General features: G+C 36.1%; 1 non-coding gene across 1 annotated transcript; it reads left to right on the top strand.

Annotated features, from left to right (window-relative positions):
* Positions 1 to 1,931: 1,931 nt before the first annotated feature.
* Positions 1,932 to 2,033, top strand: LOC115031150 (U6 spliceosomal RNA). Its single transcript, XR_003836775.1, has one exon. It is a non-coding gene; the product is annotated as a U6 spliceosomal RNA (small nuclear RNA).
* Positions 2,034 to 10,413: the final 8,380 nt, after the last annotated feature.

Genomic DNA, 10,413 nt, shown 5'->3' with positions numbered 1-10,413 from the left:
GTATGTCTACATGTTGAGGAATGAAAATAGATCTATATTTATCACCTTCCCCAAGGGTCGAATCCAAGTGAATCAAGGACCACAATATAAAAAGAGTTATACTGAATAAGATAGAAGACAAAATTGGAAAGAGCCTCAAACTCATTGTTACAAGGGGAAATTTCCTGAACAGAACACCAGTGGTTCAGTCTCTAAGGTCAACAATTGATAAATGAGATCTCATGATACTGAAAAGCTTCTGTAAGGCAAAGACACCATCAATAGAACAAATTGGCAACCTACCGATAGGGAAAAAATATGTTCAATAAACCTATATTTGATAGAGAGCTAATATTCAAAATATATAAAGAACTCAAGAAGCTAACTTCCACAAAACAAACAACCCAATTAAAAAATGGTGCATAGAGCTAAAAGGAGAATCCACAGCAGAAGAATCTTGAATGGCCAAGAAGCATTTAAAGAAATGTTCAGAGCCCTTAGTCACCAGGGAAATGCAAATCAAAATGACCTTGAGTTTTCTGAGAAACTGCCAAATTGATTTCCAAAGCAATTGTACAAGTTTTCATTCCCACCATGGACAAGTACTCCCCTTGCTGCATATCCTCACCAGTATGTGCTATCTCTTGAGTTTTTAATTTTAGTCATTCTGGTGGGCAAAAGAGGGAATATCAGAGATATTTCCATTTGTATTTCCCTGATGACTAAGGACTTTGAATTTTTCTCTTTTCTTTTCTTTTCTTTTCTTTTCTTTTCTTTTCTTTTCTTTTCTTTTCTTTCCTTTCCTTTCCTTTCCTTTCCTTTCCTTTCCTTTCCTTTCCTTTCCTTTCCTTTCCTTTTCTTTTCTTTCCTCTTTCTCTTTTATTAATCATTGTGCAGGGATGTGGGGGATTGTTCATTTTACAGAACCAATTTTTAAGAGTAAGTGAGCTTGCCCTTTGTTCACGCTAATGATTTTACCATATTATTTATATGTTAGAAAACTATTCTTGGTCAAGGGTCTTGCCCTGGAGAATGGTTAAGGAGCTCAATGGCACTCCATTGGAGAAAACAGATTTTCCTTCTATCAGTAGAACCTATTGATAATATGTTTATTTGGAGTTCTTTTGCAAGAGAGATACAAAAATACAGAGAGACAGAGTGAATAATAGATAAAGAACTTGAAGTTGGAAGTTGGGTTGGTAAGGAGTTGGGAAGAATATTGCAGATGTTGGAAGAGGAGAGACATAATCAAAATATATTGTAAAGCCGGGTATAGTGGTGCACGCCTTTAATTCAAGCACTTGGGAGGCAGAGGCAGGCAAATTTCTGAGTTTGAGGCTAGCCTGATCTAGAGAGTGAGTTACAGGACAGTCAGGGCTACATAGAGAAACCCTGTCTCAAAAAACAAACAAACAAACAAAGAAACAAACAAAATTATTGTAAAATAATAAAAATATTTAAAACTTAAAAATAATTAAAATTTACAGAATAATAAAACTTTAGAGTTCTCAGAGAAAAAAAAGATGGAGAATAACATAATATCTATACAAAATAATTTCAAAATTAAATAAACTTTCTGTTTCTTACTTTTATATATATATTTTTTAATTAGGTATTTTCCTCATTTACATTTCCAATGCTATCCCAAAAGTCCTGATACCCTCCCCCTCTCCCCTACCCACCCACTCCCACTTTTTGGCTCTGGCGTTCCCCTGTACTGGGGCATATAAAGTTTGCAAGTCCAATGGGCCTCTCTTTCCAGTGATGTCCGACTAGGCCATGTTTTGATACATATGCAGCTAGAGTCAAAAGCTCCGGGGAGAACTTAATGATAATTTAATTTTGTAACTTTAAATTTTCATAATTTTATAACTTCAAAATTATTGATAAATTTGGGAAATTTACCAAGTTTGTGCAAAGAATGATTGAAAACTTAAGAATTATAAAACATTATCCCTTTGGCAGCACTTATACTAAAATTGGAAAGATGCAGAGATTAGCATGGCCCCCTGCACAAAGAAGATAAAGAAATTTGTGAAGCATTCAGTATTTTTGAGAATGTCATCTTAAGCGAGGTAACCCAAACGCAAAAGGATATACATGGTATGTATTCACTTATAAGTCTTTTTAGCCATAAAGTACAGCATAAGCATGCTATACTCCAGACTCCAAAGAACCTAACAAAATGGAAGGCCCAAGCAAGGATGCTTGAATCTCACTTTGAAGAGGGAATAAATTAGTCATAAAATGAAGATGTAGGGAGGTGATGGGGTGGGAGTGAAATTAAGGAGAGTAATGGGGGCATTCAGAATCAGGTATGGGGAGGGAAAGGACAGATGACTAGGTAACCATGAAAATGAATGGAACTCTGAAACTGATGTGATGTGGAGGGGGTGGTGTGCATGCATCTCTAGAGACCAGGGATAAGAGAAGTAACCAAATATAAATAGGCATGACATTAATTGTGACTTTCAGCATTGAGGCTATGGAACCTGAAGAGGCCACCTCATGTAGCCAAGCCAGAACCCCAGAAGAGATATAGGGACACAAGCCAGGAATAAAACTTTTGACCCAACAAATTATCCTGTCTAAATAACAACAACAAAAAATGCAGGCATGAGGAATGGAGCAGAGACTGAGAGAATGGCCAATCAGTAACTGGTCCAAACCGAAACCCTTCCCCTAGAACCTATCCCTGACAGTAGTATTAATGATATTGTGTTATGCTTGCAGACAGGAGTCCAGTATTGCTGTCCTTTTAGAGGCTCTACCTAACAGCTGACTCAGATGCAGACACCCACAGCCAAACAGTGCATGGAGCAGGCTCAGATTGGGATAGGAACTTCACAAGAAAACCGACAGAGTCAACTAACCTGGTGGTCCCTTGGGGCTCTCAGAGATTGAAACACCAACCAAAGAACATACAAGGACTGAAGCTAGGCCTTCCCACTAATATGTAACAGATGTGCAGCTTTGTCTTCATGTGTGTCCTGAGCTACTGAAGTGGGGGCTGTACCAAAAGCTGTTGCCTCTATATGGGATATGTTCTTCTATTTGAGGTACCTTGCATGGACTCAGTGGGAAAGGAAGGATCTAATCTAGAAGAGATTTGAAGTGTCAGGGTGGAGGGGATACACACAGGGACTGTGGGAGGAGGTGACCAGGAGGAGGACAGTGAGCAGGATGTAAAGTGAGTGTGAAAAAATTTGAAAAATATATCAATGAAAACAAATGTTAGGAGAATAAAATAGAAAAGAAATACCAGAGAATCATTTTCTACCAAATTCCACCAATATGGCTTGCCAGTGACTTACCAGCCCTTTGGCAATAGACCATATCTAGAGAAGGGATCAGAATCTCAGGTCAGAATACTGGGCCATTAGCATCTCCTTTGTAACTTTATTTCAAATTCAGAGGTAGCTATATATTACACTATCTTATTTTAGATCTGGTATTTGTACTTTTTAGAACACTGCAAGTCTAATAAAACTCCTCCAACCAGTAAAATCTAAAAAAAGAAATATAATACTAATATACCATTCACCCTTCTCAGTAATAAGCGACCCTTTTTTCTCATCTTGCTACAATTTTAAAAATATTTTACCAGTCTTTGACAGTTAAGAACTACTTTTGATTAGAACACACAATTTTATCATACCGTAAGTTATGAATAATTATATTTTCAAAATTTTTCTTGTTTTTTTGTTGTTATTAATGTTCCAATCAAGCAAAGTATCATGGGAAGAAAAACGAGAGTATTTCTACCGAATTGTGATGCATATAGATCACAATCAGGACCAACAGGGCAAGATTTCCCTAAGGGTGAAACCAGTGTCAACCAACAACTATTGAGTTGGACTTAGGGTCTTTTCAACAGAAGGGAGATTATTTTACCTTGTACTTGATCTAGGCAAACACAAAAAACTACTGAAGTCATTGATCTTAAAGTAGAATCTATTAGCATTATTTTATTAATCCACTATAGAATAAAAATAGAAGAGGGAGCATAAAAAAAACTCAGCATGTTTGGAAAATTCATAATAAAACCTATTATTTTTGTATTCTAAAGCCATGGTTATATTATTCTGAAATTCCAGGATGTTCTCAAGTCAGTGTTAGTAACTACCCATGAGTAACATTGTTTATTATATGAAGGCAGATTGACTTCTATTTCCATAAAATAAATTGCTTAATTTAATTTTTTTCTATTTTTATTATGTTTCATTGGGGAAAAGAAGAAAAGCAATTGCAATATTTATCTCACATACATACATATTGATTATTCTACAGTATCAAATTAATAAGAAAATTTTCAAACTATTTTGAGCTAAAGGAAGCACTACTCTCATAGTTTGAATCACGAATAAGAATGCCTAAGTATCTCAAAGCTCTGCTTATTTCTCAGTAAACACTGATGATGTACATTTATGAATATTTTAACATGTTTAACATAGATGCTTGGATCTTTGAATACATTTGGGGCACCCAAAACTTTCAGTGATACGTAAGACAGCTATTTTCTGTGAGAAATTCTTTTCTTTTTTTCTACATGCATCATTTATAGTCAGAAAGTAAGATCAGCATGCTTTGAAAAGGCTCATCATAACATGTCAAGGCAGTAGGTAACAAATCAATGGCTGCTTAAATGATTGTTTTTCCCTGAAGGAAAATATATTTTGCTTTGGAGACCTAACTTCATTATGCTTCAGTAGATGCCAAGCGAAAAACGCCATTTCCATCATTAATCTGTTTATAAAAGCTTTCTCTTGTCTGCACAGAAAAGTCATTTAGTTCAATTTTTTCCTTGTGATGTATTGTCTCTCAGTAAAAGCTAATGCACTCAGGCACTTTCTAAGACTTTTGAATTTTTAACAAAAAAATTTAAAGAGAACATACCTAATTATATCACTGATTATTATGAAATTATAAATACATATCATTAAACAAATGTGAATGATTTAAATCTTTTGAACTTAGAGCACTGCTTCCTTTCATAAACATTAATTCACAGTGTAAAAAGAAGAGATTTCAGGAGGAAGATCCCTTCAATATGAATATCACTGTTCTGTTTGGAAAATGTTCAAGCTCTGCTCAGTTTTTCTTAACTTTATAATTTAGTTCTTATTGTTTATTTCTTTACAGGTCAATCCAGGTAACGGAGAAACTAAACTGTTAATTACACTACTTAGACACTTTTGTTTATTCATGTGATAAACTCTAAAATTACTTTTAGCATAATAAAAATGTAAATGTATAAACTTGCTTAAGCATATTTTTGGTTACTTATACATAGAATTTTACTATTTAATACTAAAATATACATGTGTTTGCATTATGTATGTATGTATGTATGTATGTATGTATGTATGTATGTATGTGTAAGTATAGGAATTTTAATCTACACACCTTTATGAAACAAGTCCTAGAGCTTAGGAATGAGGGAATCATATCTCAGCATAAGAAGGCTATGTGTCAAACCTACAGCCAATATTATCTGAAAGAAGGAAAACTGGAATCAGTCCCATTAGTGTCAGCAATGAGACAGGGCTCTTCTTTAGTCTAACTAGAGTTTTCAAAAACAATTCCCAAAGCACTAGTTGCAGCTGTAAAACAAGAGACTATTACATGAATACAACTTAGAAAAGAAGGTAAGTCATCGCTATTTTAGACTGAAAGATACTATATATAAGAAATGTCAAAAATGCAACCAGAAAACTCACAGAAACCATTTCTGTAAAGTTGTCAGATTAAAAATTAGTTTTCTCAAATCAATAGGCTTTTTTTTTTCAGTTTTTTTTAAAAATATTTTTATTAGACAATTTCTTTGTTTACATTTCAAATATTAGTCCCTTCCCTTGTTTCCCCTCTGAAAACCCCCTATCCCATCCCCTCTTCCCCCCCCCCTCACTAATCTACCCACTCCCACTTCCCTGTCTTGGCATTCCCCTATACTGGAGCATTGAGCCTTCATGGGACTAAGGGCCTTTCCTCTCACTGATGTCACACAAGGCCATTCTCTATTAAATATGCACCTGGAGCCATGGGTCTCTCCATGTGTACTCTATGGTGGGTGGTTAAGGCCCAGGGCATTCTGGGGAAGCTTATATACTAAAATCAAACATATTTAGAAAGAGATCCTGAAAATAATCTGATTTACAATGACCTTAAAGACAAATAAAACAATGAGGTAAATATGTCTTTAATGAAAATTAAATCTCTGAAGAAAGAGCTTGAGGAAGAAACTAGAAGCCAGAAAGAGATCTCATGTTAGTGGATTAGTAGAATTAATATTGTGCAGATGACCATTCAACCTAACGCAATTTACAAATTCACAAAATCCCATTTTTAAAATTTCACAATATTTTTCACATAAATAATAAAAAAGTATTTAAAATTTTACTTGGAAACAATAATACTTTCATCAGACCAAAGCAATCTTGAGCAAGAAGGAACTATGGTAGAGGCATTGCTATATGAAATAGCAAGATATAATAAAAATCTATAGTAATAAAACTGTATAAAATAGCAAAACAAACAAACAAACAAAAAGACAAACATGTAAAAATAGTGGAGAAGATTCTAGAGCCCATATTCCATGGCTTTTGGTCCTAGCTGCTGCTCCAAAAACAAAATCTTAAGTCAGATTCCCTCGTGCTTTCATCTTTTCTCTATTTTACATCTAACTCACATCTTATTCCACCTGGGAACCACTCATTAAACAGGACCCAGCATTTTGCTGCATATAGGAAACACAATTCAGTAACAAAGACAGACACTACCTTAGAGTAAAAGGCTGGAAAAAAATTCCAAGCAAATGGTCCCAAGAAACAAGCTGGAATAGTCATTCTAGTATCCAATAAAATAGACTTTCAACTAAAAGTTGTCAAAAGAGATAGGGAAGACACTTCATACTCATCAAAGTAAAAAATCCATCAAGATGAGATCTCAATTTGAACATCTATGCCTCAAATGCAAGAGCACCCACATTTATAAAAGAAAGGTTACTAAAGCTCAAAACACATATTGAACCTCCCACAATTATAGTTATAGAAGATTTCAACACTCCACTGTTACCAATAGACAGGCCATGGAAACAGAGATTAATAGAGGCACAATTAACAGGTATCTATAGAACATTTCACCCTAAAACAAAAGAATATACCTTCTTCTTAGCACCTTATGGTGCCTTCTCCTAAAATGACTATATGCCTGGACACAAAAAATGTCAACAGATTCAAGAAGATTGAAATAATCCAATATCTTCTATCAGACCACCACAGAATAAAGCTGGTCTTCAACAAAAACAAAAACACCAGAAAGCCCACATACTCCTGTAAACTGAATAATTCTCTACTCAATGATAACTTTGTCAAATACGCTCTTTGTATCCCTAATTGTCTTATGCTTTGTAGGGACCTGTGGATCCCCATCCTCCATTTCCTTTCTTGGGGTATCCAGGTGCTACTTCACACCACATTAGAAGGATGAAGCAGAGTGTGGAACAGTTGTAGTCTGTAGGATTCTGGTCTAGTTGGAAGTGGGGAAAAGACCTTTTCTGAAGATTTTAGTGTTACAGCTTTTGTAGATGATCCTCAGTAAACAGCCATATAAATATACATTATTTAAGGTGACCAAAGGCTATATGTGAGTCTTGAAGAGAAGTTATTCAGGTGCTTCTCTGCCATTCGGTATTCTTCAGGTGAGAATTCTTTGTTCAGTTCTGAGCCCCATTTTTTAATGGGGTTATTTGACTTTCTGGAGTCCACCTTCTTGAGTTCTTTATATATATTGGATATTAGTCCCTTATCTGATTTAGGATAGGTAAAGATCCTTTCCCAATCTGTTGGTGTTTTTTTTTTTTTTTTTTTTTTTTTTGTCTTATTGATGGTGTCTTTTGCCTTGCAGAAGCTCTGCAGTTTCATGAGGTCCCACTTGTCAATTCTAGATCTTACAGCACAAGCCATTGCTGTTCTATTCAAGAATTTTTCCCCTGTGCCCATATCTTCAAGGCTTTTCCCCACTTTCTCCTCTATAAGTTTCAGTGTCTCTGGTTTTATGTGAAGTTCCTTGATCCACTTAGACTTGACCTTAGTACAAGGAGATAGGAATGGATCGATTCGCATTCTTCTACATGTTAACAACCAGTTGTGCCAGCACCATTTGTTGAAAATGCTGTCTTTCTTCCACTGGATGTTTTTAGCTCCCTTGTCGAAGATCAAGTGACCATAGGTGTGTGGGTTCATTTCTGGGTCTTCAATTCTATTCCATTGGTCTATTTGTCTGTCACTATACCAGTACCATGCAGTTTTTATCACAATTGCTCTGTAGTAAAGCTTTAGGTCCGGCATGGTGATTCCACCAGAGGTTCTTTTATCCTTGAGAAGAGTTTTTGCTATCCTAGGTTTTTTGTTATTCCAGATGAATTTGCAGATTGCACTTTCTAATTCGTTGAAGAATTGATTTGGAATTTTGATGGGGATTTCACTGAATCTGTAGATTGCTTTTGGCAAGATAGCCATTTTTACAATGTTGATCCTGCCAAGCCATGAGCATGGGAGATCTTTCCATCTTCTGAGATCTTCTATAATTTCTTTCTTCAGAGACTTGAAGTTTTTATTATACAGATCTTTCACTTCCTTAGTTATAGTCACGCCAAGATATTTTATATTATTTGTGACTATTGAGAAGGGTGTTGTTTCCCTAATTTCTTTCTCGGCCTGTTTATTCTTTGTGTAGAGAAAGGCCATTGATTTGTTTGAGTTAATTTTATATCCAGCTACTTCACCAAAGCTCTTTATCAGGTTTAGGAGTTCTCTGGTGGAATTTTTAGGGTCACTTATATATACTATCATATCATCTGCAAAAAGTGATATTTTGACCTCATCTTTTCCAATTTGTATCCCTTTGATCTCCTTTTGTTGTCGAATTGCTCTGGCTAGGACTTCAAGTACAATGGTGAATAGGTATGAAGAAAGTGGACAGCCTTGTCTAGTCCCTGATTTTAGTGGGATTGCTTCAAGCTTCTCACCATTTACTTTGATGTTGGCTACTGGTTTGCTGTAGATTGCTTTTATCATGTTTAGGTATGGGCCTTGAATTCCTGATCTTTCCAAGACTTTTATCATGAATGGGTATTGGATCTTGTCAAATGCTTTTTCTGCATCTAACGAGATGACCATGTGGTTTTTGTCTTTGAGTTTGTTTATATACTGCATTACGTTGATGGATTTCCGTATATTGAACCATCCCTGCATCCCTGGGATGAAACCTACTTGGTCAGGATGGATGATTGTTTTGATGTGTTCTTGGATTCGGTTAGCAAGAACTTTATTGAGGATTTTTGCATCAATATTCATAAGGGATATTGGTCTGAAGTTTTCTATCTTTGTTGGGTCTTTTTGTGGTTTAGGTATCAGAGTAATTGTGGCTTCATAGAATGAGTTGGGTAGAGTACCTTCTGTTTCTATTTTGTGGAATAGTTTGTGAAGAACTGGGATTAGATCTTCTTTGAAGGTCTGATAGAACTCTGCACTAAACCCACCTGGTCCTGCGCTTTTTTTGGTTGGGAGACTATTAATGACTGCTTCTATTTCTTTGGGGGATATAGGGCTGTTTAGATCATTAACCTGATATTGATTCAACTTTGGTACCTGATATCTGTCTAGGAACTTCTCCATTTCATCCAGGTTCTCCAGTTTTGTTGAGTATAGCCTTTGGTAGAAGGATCTGATGGTGTTTTGGATGTCTTCAGGATCTGTTGTTATGTCTCCTTTTTCATTTCTGATTTTGTTAATTAGGATGCTTTCCCTGTGCCCTCTACTGAGTCTGGCTAAGTGTTTATCTATCTTGTTGATTTTCTCAAAGAACCAGCTCCTTGATTGGTTGATTCTTTGAATAGTTCTTCTTGTTTCTGTCCCTTCTTAGAATTGGGAACAAAACACCCATGGAAGGAGTTACAGAGACAAAGTTCGTAGCTGTGATGAAAGAATGGACCATTTAGAGACTGCTGTATCCAGGGATCCATCCCATAATCAGCTTCTAAACGCTGACACCATTGCATACACTAGCAAGATTTTGCTGAAAGGACCCAAATATAGCTGTCTCTTGTGAGACGATGCCGGGGCCTAGCAAACACAGGAGTGGATGTTCACAGTCAGCTATTGGATGTATCACAGGGCTCCCAATGGAGAAGCTAGAGAAAGTACCCAAGGAGCTAAAGGGATCTGCAACCCTATAGTTGGAACAACATGATGAACTAACCAGTACCCCGGAGCTCTTGTCTCTAGCTGCATATGTATCGAAAGATGGCCTAGTTGGCCATCAATGGAAAGAGAGGCCCATTGAACTTGCAAACTTTATATGCCCCAATATAGGGGAATGCCAGGGCCAAAAGAATGGGAATGGGTGGTTAGGGAAGTGGGGGGTGCTATGGGG

This window comes from Mus caroli, unplaced genomic scaffold (genome assembly GCF_978045245.1).
Source record: "Mus caroli unplaced genomic scaffold, Mus_caroli_1 scaffold_4, whole genome shotgun sequence".
In the NCBI taxonomy this organism is placed as follows: Eukaryota; Metazoa; Chordata; class Mammalia; order Rodentia; family Muridae; genus Mus; species Mus caroli.
Note: the sequence above shows the minus strand (reverse complement) of the source record. Positions and strands in the feature narration are given on the sequence as shown.